Here is a 26,821-nt window from a genome sequence, read left to right as displayed (position 1 = left end):
ATAGGAACTTCCAGAGGCTCCAGACTAAAACCGCAGCGTCTGGCAAATGACCAATCCATAAGACTCAGGGCAGCGCCCGAATCCACATAGGCATCAACGGAAATGGATGACAGTGAACAAATCAGAGTTACAGACAAAATGAACTTAGACTGCAGAGTACTAATGGCAAAAGATTTATCAACCTTTTTTGTGCGTTTAGAGCATGCTGATATAACATGAGCTGAATCACCACAATAAAAACACAATCCATTTTTCCGCCTATAATTTTGCCGTTCACTTCTGGACTGAATTCTATCACATTGCATAGTCTCAGGTGCCTGTTCAGTTGCGCTCCCGTAAACGCCGATCAATCTGAATGGCCATAGTCATAGACTCATTCAGACCTGTAGGCGCAGGGAACCCCACCATAATATCCTTAATGGCCTCAGAAAGACCATCTCTGAAGTTTGCAGCCAGGGCGCACTCATTCCACTGAGTAAGCACCGACCATTTCCGAAATTTTTGACAATAAACCTCCGCTTCATCATGCCCCTGAGAGAGGGCTAATAAAGCCTTTTCAGCCTGAATCTCCAGGTTAGGTTCCTCATAGAGCAATCCCAGTGCCAGAAAGAACGCATCCACACTGAGCAATGCAGGATCCCCTGGTGCCAATGCAAATGCCCAATTCTGAGGGTCGCCCCGCAGGAAAGATATCACAATCTTAACCTGCTGAGCAGGGTCTCCAGAGGAGCGAGATTTCAAAGAAAGAAACAGTTTGCAATTGTTCCTGAAATTCAGGAAGGTAGATCTATCTCCAGAAAAAAACTCTGGAATAGGAATTCTAGGTTCAGACATAGGAGTGTGAACAACGAAATCCTGTATGTTTTGAACTTTAGCAGCGAGATTATTCAGGCTGGAAGCCAAACTCTGGACATCCATGATTAAACAGCTAAGGTCAGAGCCATTCAAGGGTTAAGAGGAGGTAAGAAGCAGCTAGACAGCAATTAAGGGCTAGGCAGCAAAACTCTGAGGGGAAAAGAAAAAAAAAAAAAAAAAATCCCCTCCACACTTCTATTTCTCCTGCTTCAGCCCAAACAATTAACACTTTGTGGGCCGGCTATACTGTCATGTTCCCAATGGCAGGGAATTTAGCAACTGAACATGGGCAAAAACAGGACGAGCTCTAGGGTGATGGAACCTGAGCTGACCGCGATCCTGAACCTCAACACACAACTAACAGTAGCCAGGGAGCGTTCCTGGAGGGACACTAGACGCCTCGCGCCAGCCGGAGATCTAGCTTCCCCTATCAGAAGAATCAAAGACCTCTCTTGCCTCCAGAGAAATATTCCCACAGAAATAGCAGCCCCCCACATATAATGACGGTGAAATGAGAGGAAGGCACAAACGTAGTTATGAAAACAGATTCAGCAAAAATGAGGCCCGCTAAAGCTATATAGCAGAGGATACAAAAGGTGAACTGCGCGGTCAGCTTAAAACCCTTCAAAATACCATCCTGAAATTACTTGAACTCATGTGCCAACTCATGGCACATGAGTGGTAATTTCAGCCCACTAGAGCAACCAGCAGCAGAGAATTACATATCTGCAAGCTGGACTAAAAACATGAAAGCAAACATGAAACAGGGAAATGCAGACTTAGCTTGTCTTGAAGGCTTCAGAAGTAGGTAGCAAAGGTAACAGAGACACACTGATACATTGATAGCCGGCAAGGGAATGACAGGAAAGCCAGGTTAAATAGGAAACACCCAGCCTCAGATGGACAGGTGGAAACCAGAGACCGCAACCCACCAAAGTCACCCAGTACCAGTTGTAACCACCAGAGGGAGCCCAAAAACAGAATTCACAACAGACTCCTCCATGGGCTGGCTGGGCATGAGGCCTGCAGATGCCCCGGATGCCCACAACCATAACACCTGCACTCTGCTACTTACTCTCCTCGTCGTATTCCAGAAAATGCAGTAGAAGCAACTGGAGGCACATTTACACGGGTATCAGCATGAGGTGGTGGCTTAGAGGAACGGGGAACAATGGGGACAGAAGAACTGGGGGCCACCGGTGTTGTGGAGCTGGTAGGTGTCTCTCGATCCTCTAACAGAACCCTCCACTGAGGCTTGATGGTGAGAGCCTCATCAGCGAGAGATGCAGCTTCTTCCACTGTCGCTGGTCTCCTCTCACGCACCCATTCCCGGATCTCAGCAGGGCACTTGAAGTAAAACTGCTCTTTTAGGATAACCTGGAGGAAGGTCTCCCAGGTTAAGGCCTCCTCTGCCTCCAGCCAGCGATGACATATTTGTTTGAGTCTATGAGCATATATCTTAAAAGACACTTCTCCATCACAGGCTAAAGTACGGAACTGAGTCCTGTAAGTGTCTGGCGTCACAGCATAATGTTCTAGAATAGTCTGTTTAATCTCCGCATACGCACAGTTCCCCCGAGGGTCCATAGCTCTATAGGCTTCGGCAGCTCCACCCTCTAAGAGCCCCACCAGATGTCGGACTCGCTCCCTTTCCGGGACTTCCATTAATCGACACTGATGCTCAAAGTCCTGGAAGAAGCCATCGATGTCGCCTGCAGCCTCATTAAACGGCTTGAAGTCTTTGCGGGACACTCTGGGGAGTTCCCTCATGGTGGGTGCTGGGGTTATAGTCTGTCTGGAGCTTCTAGCTGCTTCCAAAGCGATCTGCCTCTCCAGCAATGCCATCTCCTGAGCTCTGTCCTCCGCTCTGTGAATGGCATCCCTCTCCTCAGCTCTGTGAATGGCCTCCCTCTCCTGAGCTCTGTGAATGGCCTCCCTCTCCTCGGCTCTGTGAATGGCCTCCCTCTCCTCGGCTCTGTGAATGGCCTCCCTCTCCTCGGCTCTGTGAATGGCCTCTCTCTTATCGTTTATGGTGGCCTCCTCTCCCAGCAATGCCAACTCCTCCTCGTACCACACAACCCACTGACTCTTTTGGGTATTTACCTCCGGCTGCAGTCTTTCCTCCATTCCTTCTGCTCTGATCCCGCTGCTTGCCACCAGTTTGTGACGGGGTGTACGGCAGAGCAAGAAGGGACAACAGGCCAAGGGATGATTCCACAGATTTATTATCAAGAACGCTGGAACACATGCAGGTAGAGCTACAGAGTCCACAATTAGTCCAACGGAACAGGTTCAGGGGGCACCTCCTGATAATCCTTGTGCCAGCTAACAAAACAACAGTCCACACGAGTCCAAGGGATCTCAAAACAATCCCACGAATGACGAGATATGTCCTCAGCTCAAGTCTCGTCCCGTTCACTTCCGCAGTCACCGATGGACGTGGGGTCTTGCCTCAGCTAAGAATCCCCACTCCTTCTCATTCCAGCATCAACTCACATCTGCTCTCAAAAAATAAGAATGGATTGTCTGAGCTCCTGGGATCCGCCCATGAAGGGGGTAGGGGTCACACCTTCTATTCAATGGCTGAGTCCACCAGAAGATTCTATTCTGGTCGGCTCCACTTAGTCTATGTTGTATGTACATTTGACTAGCCACCTGCTGTGAGGAAGAATGGCTATTCTGCACTAGTGGTGTTTACAAAGCTTAATTACATTATAGCTTAGGGCTGCAAGTATTGGGGGAAGGAGACATTGTTACAGGTGACTCCCAGCACAAGAAAATACAATACATAAATTACAGCTAATAGAAACCAGAGAACAGTTACATACATCAAATGGCATATTATTCAAATGCAGGACAGGGCAAAAGTACATATCATGACAAGCATAGCTGGGTTTTTTTTAATTTCTAATCAAGTTTGTAACTTTAAACTGTTAAATATTGATGCGGCATAGGCAGCGTCAATACTAAAGAGTTTATGACACCAATGTTTTTTTTATAAAAACAAACTAAAGCCAGCTGTGTGTTTCCCGATGACAGTGTTGATTTTGCGGGCAAAAGCCTTTGGCAGCGGGAAGGAGCGCTCATTTTCTTCTGCAGTAGGCCCGTCGATGATTGGTCTCGTCAGCCATAACAGGCAGCTTGCGATAACAATCAGCGATTAACGGACAGACAGACTGAGAGATAGAGGATTGTAATCTATTGTTGTGTGATGTAATGTTAACTTTATTATTACAGGAGTTGGCGTATGTGATATGTTATTTTTTGAAGACTAATCTTTCCCTTTTCTTTTTACAGAACACACAGCAGCACCCTCGAGTCTGTTTGCCCATCTGGAGCGGTCCTTCATGAATCGCCATCTGACCCGTCACAGCCATCCCACAGCGAGAGCAGGCTTGTACCACTTTCTGGTGAACCGGTAGCCGGTCCATCAGGTGTTCCCCTGGCCGAGGCCTCTGCCGCTCCTTCGTTTGGCTATTCCCGCCAGCGTCAGCAGGCCTCGGACAGGCCGCTAATGCCCGAATTTTTGCATTTGGGCACGGTCTTCCAGAATTGTTTCAAGGCGCTGGGCGATATAATGGACACTGCTCTGTCCAATATCGACCGGCGCCTTGAAACAATGGAATCCGAGCTCTCAAGGCCGGCAAAACATTTTTTTAGTGCCATTGCGAAGGGTATGGTGGAACACCTTACGCCGGAACTCCAGATTTCGGTGATGCAAGCCTGCAACACTGCCTATGTGAGGGCTCTGCAGCAGGCTCGGAGAATGCAGTCAGCGACTACAATGCCTGTAGTACCATTGCTGGCTAGCATGACTCCAACCCCTGCTGCAGAGCCACTCCAGCCACTCCACCGAGGTCCGCGTGCCCAGGGACGCCACCACAGACACCATCACACCGAGCCGCCGAGTCCTGCTCCTGCTAGGCCCTCAACCTCCCGTACCCGTCATGCTGGGGAAGCCGCCGAGGGAGAAGCGAGGAGGAAGACAAAGAGAAAGAGAACATCTACTGCAGCTCTGGCTGCTCCAACACAGACACCAACATCGCGGCAGGGGTCTAGCCGCAGCAGGAGCAGCCAGAGCCATTCAAGATCAAGCAGACTGGTTTTGCCTCCTCCCTCCCCTACAGAGGTTGCTGTGTCTTCCCCAGTTGATGTTGAGGGCTTTGATTTGCCCTCCAGTCTACTAGACTACGGATCCTCGTTATCCTCCTCTTCCTCCTCCACTCGCCATTCACAAGCAGGGACCTACCAATCTCCTTTTATTGCATCTATTGATACCCCATAGTTTGCTTCCCCCCTTTTCTTTCTGTTGTCCCCAAATAAATTTTTTTTTTTCTGATAATACTTGTATTTATTGTTAACTATACTTATCGGCAACTCACACCGTGCGCCGTCTACACACGTTTAGTGTTTTAAACACCTCGTTTGACACTATTTTATCATTTGTTAATTTTTTTGAGGTGTCTCTCTATCTATGAGGTGTTTACAAACACTAACAGGATTAGATTGTATACTTACAAGAAAGGTATAGTAAAGGTACCTTGACACATAACGATTTTGTAATGATATCGTTGCAACGTCACACTTTTTGGTGACGTAGCAACGATTCCGCTAACGATCTCGTTAGCGTGTGACAGCGACCAACAATCAGGCCCCTGGTTGGAGATCGTTGGGCGTAGGGAATGATCAGGACCATGTTTTGGTCGCTGATCACCCGCTGTCATCGGTGGATCGGCGTGTGTGACGCCGATCCAGCGATGTGTTCACTTGAAAACAGGGTAAATAAGGGTTACTAAGTTTAGTAACCCGATATTTACCCTGGTTACAAGTAAACACATCGCTGGATCTGCGTCACACACGCCGATCCACCGATGACAACGGGTGATCACCGACCCAAAAATGGTCCTGATCCTTCACCAATGATCTCCCAGCAGGGTCCTGATCGTTGGTCACTGTCACACATAACAAGATCGTTAGCGGTATCGTTGCTACGTCACCCAAAAACGTGATGTTGCAACGATCTCGTTAAAAAAATCGTTATGTGTGATGGTACCTTAAGGTCTTGGCTCTAGTGAGGTGGTTGCAATGTTCACGTGGCCAAGTGACAACACTATTTGAATCAGGATGTATTTGTGCATCCTGAATTCAATAGTTTTGACTCGCAAGAGTGGAGCGAACAAGATCAACTCCCTCCTTGCCAGGCTAAACACTTTCCAAGTAATTGCATATGGACCCGGCTCCGTGTGTGCGGTTGATCTCCTTTTTCCGGCAACGCTGCCGCATGTTCCAAGGCTGTGTGAGTGGCACAACACATGAACAAATGCAGGACAGGGCAAAAGCCTATTTGTTGGCCTCGCTATGCACGTGTACTGCCTGTCACACTGCCGCGACACATGCTGCTGCGGTGGGTGAAAAAAGTTGATCAGCCAGCGCGCTCAATGAAGCAGTGTTCCCTATGCAACTAGTCTGGAAGCTTAACAGTTTGCCAAGGAGGGAGCCGATGAAGTTCGCTCAACTATCGAACACACAGCCATGTCAACAACAGTGTGTTTTTGATGAGTAAATATGGGAGCTGGTGATCACTTCCGAAAATTTTCGGCGTTTTTTTACCAAGTTTGACAGGAGTTGGTAGGCAAATTGAGTTTTGAGAAGTGTAAAATTTTTTTTTTATTAAAACACAACATTTGAAAAAAAGGGATAGCAAGTTGTAGGGCACATTAAAGTAAGTTTAGTCAAAAGACAAACATTTAGAAAATATAAGTAGATGGCCAATTTAAAATAACATAACATTAGGCACCTACTGTTGAACTTTATTGGACATAATAGTGTAAAATTCTTGTCTTGTCATGATACCCTTTTTTTGTTTAGCACTAAAGGTATTAGTTTTAATTTGAAAGCTGAATAATAAAGTATGACAGTACAAAACATAAGCACTACACCATTGTATCTTGCCATGACACACGGCCAACATCAGATACAAAATAGGAAGCAAATCGATCCCTCATCTCATCAATTTCAACAGTTGTCCTCAGAGGATGATCTTGGTAATCGGGCAATGGGTTTCGTATGGGTTCATCAAGTTCCACGTTCAGTCTTTCTTTGGCCATAATAAAATTGTGAAGAACCACACAAGCCTTCACCACCTCATCCACTGTCTCAATTTTAAGATTAATGGCGGATCCTAAAATACGCCATTTGGAGACCAGGAAGCTAAAGGCGCACTCCACAGTTCGGCTACGTTCACATTCGCGTCTTTGGACGCAGCGTCGTCGCCACAACGCACGACGCAATGAAAACGTATGGTTTTTTGACGCATGCGTTCAACGCATGCGTCAGAAAGCGCTGCGTTTTTTGATAAAACCTTTGCGTTTTTATCAAAAACGCAGCGTTTTCAGACGCATGCGTTTTCCTAAAGTGATGTCATTCTTCAAAAAAAAAAAACCCAAATAGTGTCAAGACACTAGATAAAGACCACCCATGGCTAGAAGATGGTGGGTGTAATGAATTGTCTATATATACACTGGCAGAGATGAATTCCTCACATTTTGCTTGTGTTTCCAGCATCATGATGGAGCGTCCCATGGAGAGTATCTACACGGATATGGAGGTGGATTTTGCCTTGGCTAATGACTATGCTATTGCCTATTACCAGCAAAGGAAAAGGGATAAACAGAAGGAGTCATCGGCGCTTTTGGCTACATCCTATCGTGGAAGTCCGGGAGAGCCGTGGAGCCTACCATTGCTTGTTTGGCGAGCTGAAAGACAACCTGGAAAAATATTTTGAGTATACCAGGATGTCTCAAGACAGCTTCCGCTATCTGCTGCGTCTGGTAGAAGGAGCCATTACCAGGCAGGACACACAGCTCCGGAGATCAATTTCTGCAGAGGAACGGCTGCTGGTGACTCTGCGGTACGTAGCTCTGAACGAATGTGATATGTTCTTCCCTTTTTTTTTTTTTTTACTTTTTTTTTTTTATTTGTTTGGGGTTGGGTATGGTCAATGTAATTTTAATTATTACAATGTACTTTAATGTAATTTCTTTATTTTCCTTCTTGGCAGTTTCCTGGCTACTGGAGAGACCTTGAGATCCCTGCATTTCCAATTCAGGATTGGAGTCTCCACACTTTCGGGAATTATTGCCGACACATGCCGCGCTTTGTGGGACAATCTCCGGGATGAATTTTTACCCCTCCCTACCACAGAAATATGGGAGGACAACGCCAAGAAATTTGAACAACAGTGTTCTTTCCCTAACTGTATTGGAGCGGTGGATGGGAAGCACATTAGGATTACAAAGCCTGCAAGAAGTGGATCTCTGTTTTTCAATTATAAAAAATACTTTTCCACCATGCTCATGGCAATTGTAGGTGCGGACTGCAGGTTTCTGGCCATGGACATTAAAGCGTTTGGCCGTGCGAATGACTCACGGACATTTAAGGACTCTGACATGGGCCAAAGGTTATATGGGAACCATTTTAATTTCCCCCAGCCACGACCTCTTCCCAACACCGAAGGCCCGGCCATGCCATTTGTTGTGGTTGGGGATGAGGCTTTTCAAATTTGTGCCAACCTACTGAAACCCTACTCCAGTCGGGGCTTGGACCACACCAAAAGTATTTTTAATTACAGACTGTCCAGGGCCAGAATTATTAAGTATTTTGTGTGACATATCTCTGTGATTTAAGAGCATGAAAATTAAAATTTGAAAAATAGCGAAATTTTCCAAAGTTTGGCCAAATTTCCGTTTTTTTTACAAATAAACGCAGGTAGTATCAAATAACTTTTACCACTATCATGAAGTACAATATGTCATGAGAAAACAATGTCAGAATCACTGGGATCCATTGAAGCGGTGGTCAGAATTGTAAAAATTGGCCAGGTTATTAACGTGCAAACCACCTTTGGGGGTAAAGGGGTTAATAACCAGCAAAGCCTATGCAGACAGCTGCGGGTTGATATTAATAACCTAAGAAGGGGCCATGGATACTGCCCCCCAGGCTAAAAACATCAGCTCTCAGCCACCCCGGTAAAGCCACATCTCTAAGATGGACCAATTCTGGCACTTAGCCTCTCTCTTCCTACTTGCCCTTTAGCGGTGGCAAGTGGGGCAATAGTTGGGGGGCTTTGGTGCCACCTTTGTATTGTCCGGTGACATTAAGCCCCGAGGTTAGTAATGGAGAGGCGTCAATAAGACGCCCCCATTCCTAACCCCATAGTGACCGACACCAAGAAAAAAAAAAGTCCTTTAATTGAAAGAATGACACAGAATCCTTTAATAATCTTATTTAAACCATACTTATGACCTCGCCTAATTTCACTGAAGCCCTCGATCTCCTGTAATAAACCAGAAATAATAAAACAACAATATCCCTCACCTCTTCATCTTCCTGTCCCACGCTGTAATCCATGTCTGGGGGACAAATAGTTCCCAACCTGGTTGTGACCGTCCAGACTGAAGACGCAACATGTTGCATTCCCATGCAGTCGGCGGGCACGTCAAAACCGCATCCACATACAACGCATACCCAATGTTAATGATAGGTATGCAGGACGCATGCGGAAGTAGGTGGAGCTTAAGGGAGGAAGTACGCAGCCATACGCAGACGAACCAAGCGCAAGTGTGAAACCGGCCTTACCCTTTGATGGTATTTGGATGTTGCTTTCCTTGCCTCCTCATCATGGTTACCGTATTCCTGTGGGATGCCGAGGTACTTGTAGCATGTCTGTACATCTGCTATGTGCCCTGCTGGTAATTCCACTTCAGTCTTGACTACCTTGCCTCTCTTTATTACCAACCGGCCGCACTTCTCCAGTTCGAAGGACATCCCGATGTCTTCACTGTAGATCCTTGTCAGATGGATTAGTAATTGATATCTTGTTTGTTTTTCACATACAGCTTAATGGCATCCATGTAGAGGAGGTGGCTGAAGGTGCTTCCACTCTTGAACTTGTATCCATAGCCAGACTCTGTAATTATCTGACTGAGGGGATTCAAACCTATGCAGAACAACAATGGGGACAGTGCACCACCTTGGTATATGCTGCATTTGATGGTCACTTGTGCTATTTGTCTTAAGTTGACTTCCAATGTTGTTCTTCATAGCCCCAGTGAGATTCTGAGGAAGGTTCTTAATTTCCTGTTGACATTGTACAGAGCCAAGCATTCACAGATCCATGTGTGTGGCATTGAGTCATAGGCTTTCCTGTAGTCAAACCAGGCTGTGCTGAGATTGGTCTGTCTGGATCTTGAGCGGCTGCTCTATCTACTATGAGCTGGTGCTTAGAGCCTCTGGTGTCAGTCCCAATGCCTTTCTGAGCTGGATTCATGTACTGGTTCATATGGTTCTGTAGCTTGGTGGCTATGATGCTTGACAGAAGTTTCCATGTTGTTGTAAGGCAGGTTATTGGGTGGTAGTTGGATTTAACTGTTCCTTTGTGAGGATCCTTCATGATCAGCACTGTTCTTCCTTGTGTTGGCCAAGCTGGGTGGTGGCCTGCTTCTAGCAGTTGGTTCATCTGCTTTGCCATGCATTCATGCACTGCTGCGAATTCCCTTAGCCCGTAGGTGATGATCATGTCTGTTCCAGGTGCTGTCCAGCACTTCATGTTCTTGATCCGTGGTTGGATGTCTGCTTCTGTAATGGTGACTGGTTCTTACTCTAGGTGGTTGCTGTGTTTCATTCTCAAACATTGCAGCCACATTGCACTGGTGTTGTTTTTTTTCCTTCTCCCATATGTTCCTCCAGTATTGTTCAGTCATTGCTATTGGTGGAGTTGCTGCCTTTGTGCTGTTTCTCTGTAGTTGGGAGTACACTTTGGATGGTTCTTTGGAGAACAGGGCATTTATCTTCTTGGCCTCAGCTTCTCTAATGTATCTGCCTAGTCTTGTAGTGAGTCCTGTGAGCCTTTGTTTAGCGGTCTCTTCAGTTGGGGTCAGGCCTTTGTACTTGGCCAGCTTGGTCTTATTCTTGATCTTTACACACTTCTGTATTTCTGATAGTTGGCCGACTTCCCTTCATGGCACCTTGATCTTTGTCTACAGTCTTCTTTTCCAAGGGGAGCACGTACTTATGTTGTTCTTGCTGGTTGTATAGCCAAGCATTTCCATTTCAATTGCTGAGGCAGTAGCAAAGATCAGGTTATTAGTTTGAGTTATGGTGGTGGTAGGTATTAATGCAAGAGCTGCTCTATTGGCATCCTCTAGCACACTGTTTGGTGGTCTTTCTTTGCTGAGTCTTGGCAGTCGATCTCTGTTATTGATGGTATTTAGTTTATCTAAGATCTTCTGTTTCAGACCAGCTGCAGTGCTCTCTAGTTGCAGGGTTGGATCAGGATCTTCAGGGGGTTGCACATATTGTTCTTCCAGGTCTTCATGTGGGGTGGATCTGCAGTGCAGTAGATCCATCTCAAGTTGTGATAATTGCTTTCTCTTTATGATATTGAAACGTTGGGTGACTAGTTGTTCTCAGTTAGTGGACATGCAGGTCTTGTATCCATCCAGAGTTTACTCATACGCTTCATATATCCTCTCTCATTTGGTCTGCTGTTATAGTAGCATTTCATTTGTAACATTTGGTCCATTAGCCAATTTATCATGAGATTGTCCTGGTTCCTTGACATCTGACGCAGACCTTGTTAATCCAGGTGATGTCCTCTCTTTGTTCAAGACACTCATGTTTATTGAGGTAGGCGCCATAGTGTTATGGACCACTACTGGTATATTATGTCCAACAGGGCAGAGCCAGGATTTGAACCCCAGTCTCCCACATTGGCGGCTGTGATTTTACTAAACGCGGCACATGTATTGTCGGCTTCTATTATGTCTTTTACCGAATGTTACCGACTTTTTCCGATCTTAAGAAAAATGCTCGTGTTACCGATCATGAATCCGAATGTACCATATTCGTGCCGAGTTTATGTTTGGCGATTGTTTTCTGAACATATTCGCTCATCTCTAATTATGGCCACCACAACCTGCTACACAAAATAAAACCCCCACTCAGTATAGAGAAATTTACAGTACTGTGGGAACATTAGAAAGTAGGGGGATGCCAGTCCTGTGGAAACATTATCCTGTGTCTGTGGGAAGCCACTATTGTGGGAACAAAATACTGTGTGTGGGGGTATGGCGGTACTGTGAGAACATTATACTGTGTGGGGGTATGGAGGTACTGTGAGAACATTATACTGTGTGGGGGTATGGCGGTACTATGAGAACATTATACTGTGTGTGGGGGTATGGCGGTACTATGAGAACATTATACTGTGTGTGGGGGTATGGCGGTACTATGAGAACATTATACTGTGTGTGGGGGTATGGTGGTACTATGAGAACATTATACTGTGTGTGGGGGTATGGTGGTACTATGAGAACATTATACTGTGTGGGGGTATGGTGGTACTATGAGAACATTATACTGTGTGGGGGTATGGCGGTACTATGAGAACATTATACTGTGTGTGGGGGTATGGCGGTAGTGTGAAAATCCCTTTTTTACGAGAGATGCCAGTACTGTGGAAACATTATACTGTGTGAGCGCCATCATATATATTACATAAGGGGTGTAATAAGGAGAGTCATAAAAAAGCCTCCTCAGGGCTGTGCTGCATTTGTACAGACTGCTATCTGCCGTCCAGACGGGACCATGTGACACCAATGGGAAGAGGGAGGGTTTCCGGAGGGAAGAGTCTAGAGGGTGCACCTGGTCAGGAGACCTTGATGGCGCAGTTACTGAGATTATAAAGGCCGGAGCCCCAAAGGCAGAACAGATTTGGCGCCAACAAAGGAAAGGGGTGCGGGGAAGAATCTGAGGTACCAGCTCCTGGTAAAGTGCCCGAGGCAGCTGGGTGTGGGGCAGAACCCTGCTTACAGGGCATAATGGGGGCATTACACTGTGTGGGGCCAAGAAAGGGGCCTGTACTAGGAGAACACTCCGCTCCTCACTTCCTGTCCTCCATAGTTGGCTCGTATGTATCTATTACAGGAAACAGAACAACAACGTTATGGTTCTTATAAAGAGTCTCCTCCGTGCAGAAGGGGTTAATGTCCCCGGCTGCGCTCAGTACTGGGGAATCTCCACATACCTCCACCTGCAGAGCCGCACTCCACAGATATGGCTGCTCTGTGCGCACAGGACCTGTGATGAGGTCACAGGGGGAGGAGTCAGGGCTCACGTGGTAGTGATGGGCGGTCCGGCTCTTTTATATACAGTTAGGCTACGTTCACACGATCCGTTTTTTGCTGCGGATCCGTAGCGGAATTGCAGCTACGGATCCGCAGCCGTTTTCCATGCAGGGTACAGTACAATGTTACCCTATGGAAAACAAAACCCGCTGTGCCGACGATCCTTTTTTTCGCAGGAAAATCCGCGCGGATTTGCCAACGGAAAAAAGAAGTACCATGTCAATTCTTTCAGCGGATTCCGCTGCGGGTTTCCAACAGCACCAATAGGAAACTGCAGTTGGAAACCCGCAGTGGAATCCGCAGAAGAAAAAGGACACAAATCCGCCGAGAGAAGCACCGCCGTTTTCCACTGCGGATTTCCCCGAAAAAGGACCGGAAAAATCCGCAGTGAAAAACGGATCGTGTGAACGTAGCCTAAGGGTATGTTTCCACGTTCAGGAAACGCTGCGTTTTTGACGCTGCGTTTTTCTGCTGCGTCAAAACCGCAGCGTCCAGATGTTACAGCATAGTGGATGGGATTTTATGAAATCCAGACTCCACTATGCGTTTAAAAACGCATGCGTTTTTGCCGCAAAAACGCATGCGTTGTGCGTTTTTTCAAAACGCTGCATGTTGCTACTATGAGCAAAACACGCAGGTACACCGCAGGTGACCTGCCAGTGACCTCAGGTGCAGTTTTGGTCAGGATTTTACTTGCATAAAATCCTGACCAAAGACTGATGCAATCCTGAACGTGGAAACATACCCTAAGGCTACGTTCACATTTGCGGCTAGCGCCGCAGCGTCGGGTGCCGCAGCGGCGCCGCATGCATCATGCACCCCTATATTTAACATGGGGGCGCATGGACATGCGGTGCACTTGCTTTTTGCGCCGCATGCGTCCCTGCGGCGCCCGCGTCGGGGCGCAGAGGACGCAGCAAGTTGCATTTTTGCTGCGTCCAAAATCAATGGAAAAAAGGACGCATGCGGCGCAAAAAGCAGCGTTGTGCATGTGTTCACATTTGCGCTGTGCGTTGCGGCGGCGACGCTGCGGCGCACACCGAAAATGTGAACGTAGCCTAATACATTCTCCTCAGTCCTGGTTCCCGCCCTTTCCCTGTACACTGAGGCCTCATTACTCCCCTGTATAAGGCTCTAGTGAAGCAGGACACACTGTGTTTAGCGTTGTGCTGTTTCCTCAGATTGTCGGCTCTTGTGAACAGGCCCCTGCTCCTCGGCTGTAGTCCTCACCTGTATTACTGTGTAATATTTGCCGTTTTTTGTACACGTCCTTTCTGAATTAGTAAGTGCTGTGATACATGTGGGTGCTGTATAAGATTGTAATTCGTAAAAATAAAGGCGTGCTGCAAGCACTGTGCTAACACATACACTATATACACACACTGCACACACACATACACTTTATACACACACTGCACACACACATACACTTTATACACACACACTGTATACACACTGTCTATGGAGTGCCCCCACTGTCGCAGGGCCGTGAGAGGGGTACTCGGTACCGGGCCTCTCTGTCTCGGTTCTGGGGTTGTCACGGTGGCTAGGCCCGGTCCGTGACCCTACTAAGGGGCGTCCAATGAAAGTTGTAGATGGTGGTGTGCGGAGCAGGTCGCAATGAATAACAAGGACACAGGGTTGCAGTCTCTTTACCTCTTTACTGAAGGTTTCAAGATCCTCAATCCAGAGTACGGTTAACAGGGCTGTCTGAGACCGGCCGGTCCGATGGCACCTCCAGAGTTCCCTTTGCAGGTGGAAATCTGTGCCTTCCTTCTAGCGCTATGTGTTGTAGTACTTCCCTGCTCAGCACCACGGGATAGTCCTCACAACTGTTGTGTCTGTTTCTGATGTTATTTCCCACAATTTATATCTGTTCTGATGTTCTCTCTCCGTCCCCCAGATGATATGGATAGGACGCACCCGTATGACGGGTAGGCCTGGAGATCTTCCGGGACCCTAGAGTCTCCCCTCTCCCACTGTTGCCCCCTATGTCTGCTTAGGTGAGACAGCCCGCCTATAACTGACTGTCCTGCCTCTGTTTGAAGTAAGGCCTGGAGCTCAATACTTCCTCGGCGTTCCAGCCACCGGCTACGCGCCTCAGTAGGATGTTGCCTCGATCTTACAGCACGACTCCTACTGGCTTTTATCTCCTTGTTGCTTTGATCTCGTTTCTCACTCTCCACAATAAACCTCGCTTCTTGTGCTTTCTTGAGATACCGCCGCAATGTAGTGCAGGCGCGGTTCCTTAACGTTCTTTTCTGTTCGCTAGGCCTCTGTCAGGATCCCACCCCTGACAGGGACCCCTCTGAATCTTCACTTGCAACACCCTCTGCCACAGGATGTTGCCTGGTTCCAAACCAGTCAGCTTTCTGTCTAACTTTCTATCTAACCCCCAGTTTTACCAGATTGTGAGGAATGGCCTAATACATAGCACCCTTAGCTCCCCCTGGAGGCCAGACTATGAAGTGTAAACTTACCTGGAGCAGCCAGTGCCAGGCAGCAGCTGCCAAGGCAAACAGGATCATGGGGTGCATTAAAAGAGGTCTGGATACACATGATGAGAGCATTATACTGCCTCTGGACAAATCCCTAGTTAGACCGCACATGGAGTACTGTGTCCAGTTTTGGGCACCGGTGTTCAGGAAGGATATAATGGAACTAGAGAGAGTACAAAGGAGGGCAACAAAATTAATAAAGGGGATGGGAGAACTACAATACCCAGATAGATTACAGAAATTAGGATTATTTAGTCTAGAAAAAAGATGACTGAGGGGCGATCTAATAACCATGTATAAGTATATAAGGGGACAATACAAATATCTTGCTGAGGATCTGTTTATACCAAGGAAGGTGACTGGCACAAGGGGGCATTCTCTGCGTCTGGAGGAGAGAAGGTTTTTCCACCAACATAGAAGAGGATTCTTTACTGTTAGGGCAGTGAGAATCTGGAATTGCTTGCCTGAGGAGGTGGTGATGGCGAACTCAGTCGAGGGGTTCAAGAGAGGCCTGGATGTCTTCCTGGAGCAGAACAATATTGTATCATACAATTATTAGGTTCTGTAGAAGGAAGTAGATCTGGGGATTTATTATGATGGAATATAGGCTGAACTGGATGGACAAATGTCTTTTTTCGGCCTTACTAACTATGTTACTATGTTATTGGTGTCTGTGATACCTGGTCAGATGAACTCCTTCAGTGCCATCAGACGTACCATCACTCCCCTTAGTGGTGGAGCGTCAGTTTTGCCACGACCAGGACTCTGGGGCGCTGCATTCCCCCCCCCCCCCCCGGTTAAATCCAGTACTCCCGGACTGGGAAGAAAACAACAATACATGTCAGCAAAAAGACATAGAAATTTTGAAATGCAATAAACAAGTAATAAGTAAGAATAACAGTGCTTCCCTTTATGGGAGGTGAGGACTCTTGAACGTTACAAAGATGGTTAAATATCTTAAATAACACACTATAAATAACTTCTATTACCCAGCCGGGTATTCTACTAAATGCAAATTCTGAACAATAATTTAACTTTGCCTCTAAGGACGTGTGAGCTAAATCCACTAAAGGCCTATGTAAGAGTCATGTCGGTCTGGTAGTCGGGGGCAGGTATATCTCGCCCAGGTATTTGTCCTATGTGAATTAGGCCGCTCAGTATCTTCAGGATACCGAGGGGTTAATAAGTGCAGGAATAAAGGCTGACCAGCTGGAGGTTTCAGGTGTCAGCCTGGGGCACACAGAATGCCTGTCTGTGTGAGACAAATGTGAGTAAGAGCCGTGCTCATGACCTGTGTTATGTTTGCTGGGTGGGAGTAGCCCCCCCAGTTGTTAGATAGGAACGTGTTTGTTTAGTAAGTGCCGGACAGGCAAGGATTTATTTTTATGATTTGTTTTCTGTATTTGCTTTCACTTTAATAAACCTGACCTGAGGTCAGTCTACCTGGAAACCTGCTGTCGCCTCAGAGTTTAATGCACAAACCACGTGACCTTTGACCCCAGCAAAGGCGATCCCGGAGTGTTTTGTTACATTGTGGTGGAGAACGCGGGCATCGCGTGGCACAGGCGACAGTATGGAAGACGTGGTGAAAGCCCTGGTACAGTCCACTGCCGTACAGCAGCAGGCTACTGCCGCACAGCATGAAGCTAATCGCTTGATGGCCGCACAGCTGAAGGAGTTAATGGACGTGACGACTGCAGACCGCCAGCTTCTCCAACAGGTGGCGCAGCGCTTGGTGAGCATGCCTGAGGCTAACCCAGAAGCAGAGTCCAGGAGAATCCATGTGAGTCGGTACTGGCAAAATCTGACCGCAGAAGATGACGTCGAGGCGTACCTGACAACGTTTGAGCGGACAGCGTTGAGAGAGAAGTGGCCGAAGGAACGATGGGCCGATCTAATTGCTCCGTTTCTCTCCGGTGAGGCCCAAAAAGCTTACCATGACTTGGACCCGGAAGTCGCTCAGGACTTTGAGAGGCTGAAAGCTGAGGTCCTGGCCCGGCTGGGTGTGACGACGGCTGTCCGTGCACAGAGGGTACATCAGTGGACCTATCAGCCAGATAAACCGCCGCGGTCGCAGATGTTCGACCTGATCTACTTGATAAAGAAATGGCTGCAACCCGAGGTACTGACAACTCCGGAGATAATCCAGCGGATCGTTCTGGACAAGTACCTGAGAGTACTACCACCGGCGCTGAAAAAGTGGGTGAGCCAAGGAAATCCCGTGACAGCGGATCAATTGGTGGACTTGGTGGAGCGTTATTCCGTGGCGGAAGGACTTCCTGATGATACCGCTACTACCCGAACTGTGCCTCCTCCTCGTGGAACCGGTAAGACTGTTCCAGGGACTGCGGGGGAAGGAAAATTGCCAAAAACTGTGGGGGAGGAACACTGGACTGCTCGCACCCCGAGATCAAGGGTGTCGGACTCTGGTTTCAATAGGGGGCCTGTTAGGTGTTTCCGTTGCCATGAGAAGGGCCATGTTTCTGCGAACTGTCCTGTCACCAATGAACCCATGTTGTGCGACGTTACGGACTCTAAGAAACGCATGTCTTTGGTTACACGGCTAGTAAGTGTGAATGCGGGTCAAAATGATACAGCGAAACACCTGCGTGAATTGTCTGTAGATGGGAAAAATGTTGTGGCATTGCTAGACTCTGGAAGTGTGGTGACTCTGGTGAAAGCCAGTCTGGTGGCACTTCCATCTGGTCCGTCTGATAAATTCTCTGTAACGTGTGTGCATGGTGACACCTGCTCATATCCTACAGCGGTCATATGTATCTCCACTCCCTATGGGTCTGTGCAACACAAAGTGGGACTCGTCCCCGCATTGTTACATGATATAATCCTGGGCAGGGATTTTCCTCATTTCTGGCAGTTGTGGGAGAATCAGTTGCTCCTTCACGGTAGCTGTAACCGTGAATCTTCCCCCATGCCATCGGGAGGTCCCGAGTTCCTAGACGAGACCCCACAGGAAGATGTTGCTGGAGAGGTTATTGAATCTAACCTTCAGTTCCCCTTCTCAGTTATGGCAGGGGAAACTGAGGAAACTCAGCGAGAGGTGGAGGCAGACAGCCATCCAGCACCCTGCCTACCCGATTTGGGAGTAAAGTTGGATGACTTCCACAGCGAACAAATGAAAGATCCTACCCTGACTCAGGCTAGGAAAAATGTAAAAGTGATAGATAGCGTACCCGTAGAACCTGACACTAGGTTAGCGTACCTGTACATGGTTCTTGAGAATGATTTACTCTACCAGGTAGAGAAAAAAGGGGAAGACACTGTGCAACAGTTAGTGGTACCCAAACCTTATCGGCGGAAGGTACTGGACCTGGCCCACGGACATATAATGGGGGGACACCTGTGGGTACAAAAAACCATAGAAAGGATATTGCATTGTTTTGTGTGGCCCAGAATACACAATGATGTGCGTAACTATTGTGAGTCCTGTCCAGAGTGCCAAATCTCGGCACCTAAACCTCGGTTCCGTAGCCCTTTGGTACCCCTCCCTGTTATTGGGGTCCCGTTTGAGAGAATTGGGATGGATTTGGTTGGGCCCCTTCCCCGGTCCGCACGTGGGCATCAACATATCCATGTCATCATGGACTATGCCACTCGTTATCCCGAAGCCATCCCTTTGCGTAACACTGCTACCAAAACGATCGCCAAAGAGTTGGTACAAGTGTTTAGTCGGTTGGGAATTCCAAAACAGATACTCACCGACCAGGGGACTCCCTTTATGTCAAGGGTGATGAAGGAGCTCTGCAGGCTCTTACAAATAGACCAGTTGCGTACGTCTGTCTATCACCCTCAAACAGATGGCCTGGTTGAGCGGTTCAATAAAACCTTAAAACAGATGCTCCGGAAGGCGATAGACAAAGATGGGAAGAACTGGGATTACTTGTTACCCTATTTGCTGTTTGCCATTAGGGAAGTTCCCCAGTCTTCCACAGGATTCTCGCCTTTCGAGCTATTGTACGCCTGTCGTCCCCGTGGACTGTTGGACGTCGCAAAAGAAACCTGGGAAGGTCAAGTCACTCCCTTTAAAACGGTGATAGACCATGTAACGCAAATGCAGGACCGGATTGCTGCTGTCATGCCCCTTGTTAGGGAACATATGTTACAGGCCCAGGGAGCCCAGAGGCAAAGTTATGATAGAGGCGCCAAGGTCCGTACGTTTGCACCCGGGGATAGGGTGTTGGTCCTAATCCCTACGGTGGATAGTAAATTTCTGGCAAAATGGCAGGGCCCCTTTGAGGTCATGGAACGAGTTGGAGAAGTGAACTATAAAGTGCACCAGCCTGGTAAGAGAAAACCAGAGCAGATTTATCATGTGAATCTGATAAAACCCTGGAAAGACCGCGCTGCCCTAACCGCGGATATGCCCCGTCCGGTTTGCTCACCGACCGTACCGGAGGTGCAGATTGCCGAGACTCTCTCTGAACGACAAAAATCTGAGGTTAAGCAGTTTTTGTTACAGAACCAACAGTTTTTCTTGGAAAAACCTGGCCAGACTAGGCTAGTGAAACATGAGATTGTCACAGAGCCTGGTGTTACAGTTCATGTAAAGCCATACCGGATTCCGGAAGCACGCCGTGAAGCCGTCTCCCGGGAGGTGAAGGCCATGTTGGACTTAGGAGTCATTGAAGAGTCGCACAGCGCCTGGTCCAGTCCAATCATGTTGATACCTAAGCCGGATGGCTCTATATGGTTTTGCAATGACTTTCGGAAACTGAATGCGGTTTCTAAATTTGATGCCTACCCTATGCCCCGGGTCGATGAGTTGATCGATCGGCTGGGTAAAGCCCGATATATTACGACCCTGGATCTAACAAAGGGGTACTGGCAGATCCCTCTGGCCGAGGCGGCCAGAGAGAAGACGGCATTTGCTACACCGGAAGGGCTGTTCCAGTATATCTACATGCCGTTTGGACTTCACGGAGCCCCAGCAACGTTCCAGAGATTGATGGATCGAGTCTTGAGGCCCCACAGGCAGTACGCCTCTGCCTACCTAGATGACATCATAATTTACAGCGTGGACTGGGAAGCTCACCTCCGGAAGGTACAGGCGGTGATTGATGACCTGAGAGATGCAGGCTTAACGGCGAATCCTAAGAAATGTCACATCGGCCTTGAAGAAGCCCGATACTTGGGCTACGTGATTGGCAGAGGAGTGGTTAAACCCCAGATCGACAAAATACAGGCAATTCAGGGCTGGCCGCAACCAGTGAACAAGAAACAAGTTCAAGCTTTCCTGGGCATTGCCGGCTATTATCGCCGGTTCATACCCAACTTTGCGGCCATGGCTACCCCCTTGATGGATCTTACCAAAGGGAAGGATTCCGTCATGGTAAAGTGGACTTCAGCGGCCGAAGAGGCCTTCCACGGTCTGAAACGGGCTTTGTGCTCTCAGCCCGTACTAGTGACTCCTGATTTCAGCAGCAAGTTTGTGGTGCAAACGGATGCTTCTGATACTGGTATCGGAGCTGTACTTTCCCAGGTAAGGGACGGAGTCGAACACCCGGTCCTCTACCTCAGTCGGAAACTGAATGTACATGAGCAGAGGTATGCCGTGATAGAAAAAGAGTGCCTAGCCATCAAATGGGCTCTCGACTCCCTCAAGTATTACCTGGCAGGTAGGAAGTTTAGGTTGGTCACGGACCATGCCCCTCTCAAGTGGATGCATCTCCACAAGGACCGTAATAGTCGGGTAACCCGGTGGTTCCTTGCTCTGCAGGCTTACTCGTTCACGGTGGAGCACCGCCCCGGGGTACAGATGGGGAACGCTGATGCCCTGTCCCGAGTACACTGTTTCGAGAGTATTCTTGCTCGACCTGAGTGGTCTGAGCAGGGGGGGAGGATATGTAAGAGTCATGTCGGTCTGGTAGTCGGGGGCAGGTATATCTCGCCCAGGTATTTGTCCTATGTGAATTAGGCCGCTCAGTATCTTCAGGATACCGAGGGGTTAATAAGTGCAGGAATAAAGGCTGACCAGCTGGAGGTTTCAGGTGTCAGCCTGGGGCACACAGAATGCCTGTCTGTGTGAGACAAATGTGAGTAAGAGCCGTGCTCATGACCTGTGTTATGTTTGCTGGGTGGGAGTAGCCCCCCCAGTTGTTAGATAGGAACGTGTTTGTTTAGTAAGTGACGGACAGGCAAGGATTTATTTTTATGATTTGTTTTCTGTATTTGCTTTCACTTTAATAAACCTGACCTGAGGTCAGTCTACCTGGAAACCTGCTGTCGCCTCAGAGTTTAATGCACAAACCACGTGACCTTTGACCCCAGCAAAGGCGATCCCGGAGTGTTTTGTTACACCTACTATAAAACTCCTAAAATATAAATTAACTTTTCTTCATTTTTCTCTTCTAAGTGCAATATTTTCTTTTTACTCTCTGATTTGTCTTATGCAGGACCGCCTGTCTCTCTGCCCAGGCCTACTGCCTCTCTTCTTAGTACAGGATCACTGAGCCATCTCTCTATGGCTCCTAGGAGGACTCACCATCTAACCCCTACGGGTTCACTTTCCTGTCCTCATTCTCTAGCACATTATTAAACATTTTCTATAATTAACTAACTGGCTACATATAACTTTTCTATGTAAAACATTATTTCCATTTACTCTCTTTTAAGGCAACATTGTATATTAAGTGCAACTGGTGAACATTCCCTTTAAGAGGGAACCAAGTCTCTTTGAGGTAGTGCAACTACTCATGTTGCAAGTTTGTGTAGGGCAGGAACTCTGATACTGTTTCCAGGAACAGTTTCTTCGCAAAGAGTTCTCTTTCTTGTAAAACCAGTAGAGGGCACCCTTAAGAGGGTGCGAACTATTTACAGTACAGTTCGTGAACCATTCACCGTCCATGATTCAGCAGTCTTTTTGAACAATGATGAATGAAAACAAAACACAAAAAGGCACAAATTGGGATCCCGGGTCAACTAAGGGATCCCTTTAAGAGTTAACCCTGGTCGGGTTATAGCAGCAGAACAAAAAACACGAAAAGAGGAACAGTTAACTATATACAGTTTGTAAAACTTTAGGACTTCATTCTGACTGATCAGGAGGTGGCCTCCTTCCAGGCCTCACCTGGCAAACGGCCCTCGGTGGTGTGGGAAGGCCCGATCCTCATCCAGGCAGCAGCAGCTCCCCTCTCTGGGCCACCCTCCTCAGCTGAGAGTGGGCGCGACCCATAGATACACGGTGGGTCGGGATATCCTGGTGCTCCGCAGTGGCGGGTCCCGCTACCTTTCCTGCAGTGGATTCGTCCTCCGGAATCCCAGCGGCAGCCTGGAGAGTGACGCACCACTGAACACCCCGGGCCGTCCAGCCGACCTCCCTCCTCCACCTGGTATAGGTCACCGCATCTCCGGGCTCCAAGTCGCGGCCCGCATCATACTTTCCACTGTAAGGCTCCACTTCCCTCCGGTCAACGCGGACCTGCAGCGGCTCTCCAATCTCTTGGATAACTCCCCTTCCTTCCCGGGATTTAAAGAAAACCACTACACCCCAGTGTGACGGTGGGACCTTCTCAGCACCTGTCAGGTCGATCTGGGCCGCAGGTTGAGGCCTATTCCTCCACGCTGTCATCAGGCACCGTAGGTGTTCTGCCTCCGGCAGGATTCTCAGGCCCTGCGTCTGCAGCTCACGCTCTGCCGCAGTCGGGATGGATAGGGCGGGGGACACTGGAGACAGGCGAACCTCCGTAGGCTGGCCCAGCCGGGAGGTAACACGGTCGTTGGCCTCCTGGCGGCATGCCAACCACCGGGCCTCAGCTGCAGCCACACACTCCTCAGATGGCGGCCAGTTGGATCTTCCCAGCGGTAGCTCCGTGAGGGCCAGTCCCTGCAGCGACGGCGAATCTGGGGCTGTGACGGGTAATGCAGACTCGTGCTGGGTCGGGTCGTCCCCATGCGGTGCTTCCGACGTCGCCATCTTTGCCTCCTCCTCGGTGTCTCCTTCCCGCGCTCTCTTTCGGGGGCGGCCCCGTCTCCATGGTCTCCACCCTCCATAGAGGATGAGGAGGCAGACCTCAGCAGCTGACCGGGCACGTCCTCAGGATACAGCAATACTTAGACTGGGCGGCCATTGTCTTTCGCGCTCTTCAGCTTGTCTACGCCCACTTCCATGCCCTTTTTCTTCTCCTGCACTCCTATTAGCGCTGTAATGGCGGCAGTTTTGGCGAGGATCTTTGGCAATACACAGTCTTTGCAATAAGTCACAGTCCAAGCACAATAAATCACAGTTCCAAGGCACACATGACCTGATTCTTCAGGCTTAAGTAGATCCTGTTCGTGACGCCAAGTTTTGGAGCGGCCCCCAGTCGCAGGGCTGTGGGGGGGGGGCACCCGGTACCGGGCCTCTCTGTCTCGGTTCTGGGGATGTCACGGTGGCTAGACCCGGTCCGTGACCCTGCTAAAGGGGCGTCCAATGAAAGTTGTAGATGGTGGTGTGTGGTGCAGGTCGCAATGAATAACGAGGACACAGGGTTGCAGTCTCTTTACCTCTTTACTGAAGGCTTCAAGATCCTCAATCCAGAGTACGGTTAACAGGGCTGTCTGAGACCGGCCGGTCCGATGGCACCTCCAGAGTTCCCTTTGCAGGTGGAAATCTGTGCCTTCCTTCTAGCGCCTGTGTGTTGTAGTACCTCCCTGCTGAGCACCACGGGATAGTCCTCACAACTGTTGTGTCTGTTTCTGATGTTATTTCCCACAACTTATATCTGTTCTGATGTTCTTCTCAGTCCCCCAGATTATATGGATAGGACGCACCCGTATGATGGGTAGGCCTGGAGTTCTTCCGGGACCCTAGTGACGCCCCTCTCCCACAGTTGCCCCCTATGTCTGCTTAGGTGATTTAGGTGAGACAGCCCGCCTATAATTAACTGTCCTGCCGTTGGTTTGAAGTAATGCTTGGAGCCCAATACTTCCTCGGCGTTCCAGCCACCAGCTACGCGCCTCAGTAGGATGTTGCCTCGATGTTACAGCACGACTCCTACTGGCTTTTATCCCCTTGTTGCTTTGATCTCGTTTCTCACTCTCCACAATAAACCTCGCTTCTTGTCCTTTCTTGAGATACCGCCGCGATGAAGTGCAGGCGCGGTCCCGTAATGTTCTCTCTGTTCGCTAGGCCTCTGTCAGGATCCCACCCCTGACAGGGACCCCCCTGAATCTTCCCCTGCAACACCCTCTGCCACAGGATGTTGCCTGGTTCCAACCCAGTCAGCTTTCTCACTAACTTCCTATCTAACCCCCAGTTTTACCAGATTGTGAGGAGTGGCCTAATACATAGTGCCCTTTGCTCCCCCTGGAGGCCGGAGTGTGAAGTGTATTGGTGTCTGTGATACCTGGTCAGATGAACTCCTTCAGTGCCATCAGACGTACCATCACTCCCCTTAGCGGCGGAGCATCAGTACTGCAACGACCAGGACTCTGGGGCGCTGCACTTACACACTGTCGACACACACACACACACACACTGTATACACACTGTACACACACACACTGTACAAACACACACACACTGTATACACACTACACACACACACTGTATACACACTACACACACACACTGTACACACACACACACACACTGTACACTATATACACATACTATATACACACACTGTACACACACATACTATATACACACATACTGTATATACACACATACTATATACACACACTGTATACACATACACTGTACAAACACAGACACATACACTGTATACACACACTGTATACACACACTGTATACACACACACTGTATACACACACACACTGTAAACATACACTATATACACACACTGTATACACATACACTGTATACACACTGTACACACACATACTATATACACACACTGTATACACACACACACACTGTAAACATTCACTATATACACACACTGTATACACATACACTGTATACACACTGTACACACACATACTATATACACACACTGTACACACACATACACTGTACAGACACACACACACTGTATACACACACTGTACACACACTGTACACACACCAAAATATGTAAGCAAAGCATACGGAATAGTAAACTCAGTTTATTTCAACACAACCTGGAACAGAAATGTATAAATGCTACTATACCATGGTATCAACTTCTCCTGCTGGTGGTGCACAGCACTACAAATCCCAGCAAGTCAAGCAGAATATGGATATACAACCCTAGTCACATACTAACTGTATTAACAGTCCCAGTGACTATACGTGAGGTAGTATTACACATAGCACAAGGTTACAGAGCTCCTCCATGACTGACACTGATGGCCTGGCCGTACTGTAGGTGATCAGTGTGTGATCCCCGGAGAGCAGCTGTGCAGTACTGAGCCGCAGTCACCACATAGAAGATGGAGCACCTTCATCACTCAGCAACTCTGGCCGCCATTGAGAGCAGCTGATCATCGGGGGCCAGGTGCCGCCCTCCCGTGATCAGATCACCTAAAGCAGAGGTGGGGAACCCCCGAGGGCCGCCAACAGTGCGTGTTTCAGGATTTTGTTAGTATTGCACCGGTGATAATATAATCGCCTGCACTGGTGATGATTCCAACCCCTGTGCAATGCTAAGGAAATGCTGAGAACATGCAGTGTTGGCGGCCCTCGGGGCCGGGGGTTCCCCACCCCTGACATAAAGTAATGCCAGGCCATCACCGCTAGTCATGGACAACCTCTGTAACTATCAATAGCACCACATGAGAAAACAACATAAAATACTTGTACATAGTACAACTACCACACAAAGTGCCAACAAATAAGTCCCAGGTGTAAGTGGGCTGTCCAATGAAGACAGGTCATTACTTCTCCACAGGATCCGTGATCTCTTGTTGATCACTGGGTGTTCACCCCATTACAATATAGCAGAAGCAGGGGTGGATTAAGGGTAGCCAGAGCCCCGGGCTGTTCAGACACTGTGGGCCCCCCCAGTCATGTGACGGGGGTCATGTGATACCTGAACCAGATTATTCCAGAAAAATGGCCGGGCCCTACTCTACTGTAACCTATTAAATATTTGTTAAAATCTGCAATACAATTTAGGGATATTTTGACCAATATTATCACATACAAGGAACAAATACCACCGCGCCATGTCAAGACCACATATTACCACCGCTTGGTGACCAAATAGCACATACAAGGGACAAATACCGCAACACCATGTCCAGACCACATATTACCACCACATAGTGACTGAATACTACAATACTGATCAGTAATAAAAAAACAACACAATACTATCACCATAAGTGCCAGTATTCACAGG

The 26,821-nt window shown here is 48.3% G+C and overlaps 1 protein-coding gene across 1 annotated transcript in view; it reads right to left on the bottom strand.

Annotated features, from left to right (window-relative positions):
- The window catches only part of LOC143768299 (oocyte zinc finger protein XlCOF29-like), a 40,445-nt gene extending 27,448 nt beyond the window's left edge, over positions 1 to 12,997 (bottom strand). Inside the window, exon 1 of the mRNA XM_077256992.1 lies at positions 12,941 to 12,997. The gene's annotated coding sequence lies outside the window, so the exon portion shown is untranslated. The remainder of the gene's footprint in view (positions 1 to 12,940) is intronic.
- Positions 12,998 to 26,821: the final 13,824 nt, after the last annotated feature.

The sequence above is a fragment of the Ranitomeya variabilis genome, chromosome 4, assembly GCF_051348905.1.
Source record: "Ranitomeya variabilis isolate aRanVar5 chromosome 4, aRanVar5.hap1, whole genome shotgun sequence".
In the NCBI taxonomy this organism is placed as follows: Eukaryota; Metazoa; Chordata; class Amphibia; order Anura; family Dendrobatidae; genus Ranitomeya; species Ranitomeya variabilis.
This window is presented reverse-complemented; position numbering and strand designations above follow the sequence as displayed.